This window comes from Frankliniella occidentalis, unplaced genomic scaffold, assembly GCF_000697945.3.
Source record: "Frankliniella occidentalis isolate FOCC.00 unplaced genomic scaffold, Focc_3.1 Scaffold19, whole genome shotgun sequence".
Taxonomy (NCBI): Eukaryota; Metazoa; Arthropoda; class Insecta; order Thysanoptera; family Thripidae; genus Frankliniella; species Frankliniella occidentalis.
Window position 1 is genome coordinate 123163 of NW_026267149.1, and position 2671 is coordinate 125833.

Here is a 2671-nt window from a genome sequence, read left to right on the forward strand (position 1 = left end):
GGCTGTCGGGTAGGGTTGGCGGTGGCGTCCAGTTCGAAATAAAATCGTGCGTTATAGCATCCGCGGCAGTCACATGCAGGCGGGCGGACGCGGGCCCGCACCAGGGGAGGGAAAGGGTATCTCATGTCCACTTGGTAGCGTTCCGTGGGGAAGCGATCGTTATCTCACGTGACATTGACACTGCCGCGGGGGCGCGGGGAGGGCTGTAGGCCCGGCTTTCGGGGGCGAGGTTACCCGATCAGCCCACGCGGCCGATTCAGTGGCAGCCTTGAAATAAAAGAGGCGCGGAAGGGACCTTTAACCACTGGCATGCGCGAACGGGGGTGGCTGGGATGCTTTTTGCAGATTTCGTCGGTTATCATAAACGAAGTGCCGAGCTCGTATACAAGTAATATTTGTATTGTTACGTATGAAATAGCTCACATCTCACCTGTGGTATGGGCGCCCTGGTGCCCTACGGCTCGGGCCGGCCCCTCAGCGCGGACGTGACGTGCGGGGCCATGGCTGACGTGGTGCCGGTCCGGGCTGCAGCGGCGCCTGGTGCACGGCGTGCTGCGGCGTGTGCGGCTCGGGGTGGACTGGAGCGGGGCCGGGCGCCGGCGCCAGCCTGTGGCCCGCCGGGCAGGGTCGGCCGGCCGGGCGCCGGCACCCCAACCCCTACCAACTCCTGCACGCCCGCTTGGGGAGATATTTGTAGTTTTGTCATTGTAATATTGACTTAAAAGATAAATTATAAAATCCATGAAAAACTTTAAACAAAGGAGACTTAAACAAAAACGTAACCTTCCGCCTTTTGTGCTGAGGTATAAAATATAAACTTGTACTTTAACTAAAATGGCAACCCTTTGGTGGGATCATCCAGCAGGTATGTCCGTTAAAAGCTGTCAAGTTCAGCAAACGCAGCTGTCATGGCGCCTGATACGTAGGCAACACCAGACTCGCAATGCACGCGTGCACAGCGGGGTGGCCTACCCTGAGTCTCGCAGGCGCCAAGCTCCCGTAATTCAAACCGTATGAATCTGAAGAAAATGGACAATGACTTATTTTCAGAATAAGGACAGGAGGAATTGAAAATCGTCTGCTCCCGGACATTACGGGCATGCCTCGGCCGATCAGTTCAACTTTACACTTTTTATCAAATATCTAGTCAACACTTAAAAGTGTGCAACGTAGTTTTGATCATTTGCATAAAAGCTCTATTGTATACACGAATTAAGTGTGCGCTGTTCCTGGTCGCAAACACTACAACGCCATGCAGTAGTAACTTTAGAACGAAGGATTCACCCTGAAGAACTGAAGCGTTTATAAGTTCTCGTTTCGTGAGTAGACTAAGTATGGTAAATTTAACATGAAAACATGTGACGCAGTATAGCACCCAAAAGAGTGTGACACTTTCCACATGTAAAATAATGTGACGTCACATGAATCGATTAACAGTGCATATGGAACACGGCCGAGCACGGCAACCTCAGTTCATTGACGAACGTTTTGATCTGCAGTTGCAACTGTATGATTGTCCTGCCAGGTCGACTGCTGGAGGCAAGAAACCATTATGTGGTCATGCTCAATTGTTAAATCCCATAGGCACATCAAACGAGCGCTGCCGTAAATCAAGTAAATTAACAGCACTTTTCGGTATTGTTTGTAATCATTGTAAATTGTTCATCACAAGAAATGACGCAAATTTATAGATGTAGTACACTGTTAAGATCTCACGAAAGAGTATTCTTCGCACTAAATCTTTCACATTACCAACTGATTCTTTTCACCTTGCGAAGAAAATTGTTCGTAACGTTGCAAAGAGTTACCTTGAAAACTGGTACATACACGCAACTTGCGAAGAAAATAGTTTACAATGCAAAGGATATAGTCTGCAATGTAAACTTCCTTACAAAGCTTCAAAAGTCTTTGCAAGGAGTTTGCAGCCTATTCTTTACAGTGCAACGTGCAACACCTGGAGAAGACAAATTAGAAGCACGGGGTAGAGAAGTGGAGCGAGTGTATAGAGCGGAGTATCGCCGGCTGCACTACTCCAGCCGCCCGGAGCCTCAGCGTGGAGTATGGCCGGTCCGTCCGCTCCAGGCCAACAGGTGTCGCTGCGCTTGCTGCTCACGCTTTAGTCGAAGTTAGGTCTGGCGAATGGGTACTTACTACCGAGCGTACTTACTACACCTCCCCAGTGGGAGATTGTCAGATTTCAAACCGGCAAGAGCCTTCTCCTTCTTTTAATGCAATTTTTCAACATTTCAAATTACTTAACACAGTGATCGGACTTCCCTTTTTCTGCGTCGCAATCAAAAACATTCTCGCTGTTTTTATTTTCTTCATTAAAGAAACTGACAAATAGCACTTCCCCAAAATTAAAAGTAAATAACATTTGAGTCAAAGGAAAAAGCCTCTTAGCTCGAAGCCCGCCTCCTAAATGCCCAAAACCAACACCCCGTCTAACTGCAGACGTCTGGTAGGTTATCCCGCAGCCTGGACGGGCCAACCCTCCCCTTGCTGAGGGTTTATTATTAAATAACTACGTTAGGGAGGGGCCACACACACACACACACACACACACACACACACACACGCGAGCCCCCCATCTCCACAAACCTAACCCTCTCTCCGGAATGAATTGGACCGCGGCGAGCCTCATGACCAGCAACCAAAATAGTTTGAAGTA

The 2671-nt window shown here is 49.0% G+C and overlaps 1 protein-coding gene across 1 annotated transcript in view; it reads left to right on the forward strand.

Annotated features, from left to right (window-relative positions):
- The window catches only part of LOC113207762 (fork head domain-containing protein FD4-like), an 8723-nt gene that overhangs the window by 1359 nt on the left and 4693 nt on the right, over positions 1-2671 (forward strand). The gene's annotated exons all lie outside the window — the stretch shown is intronic.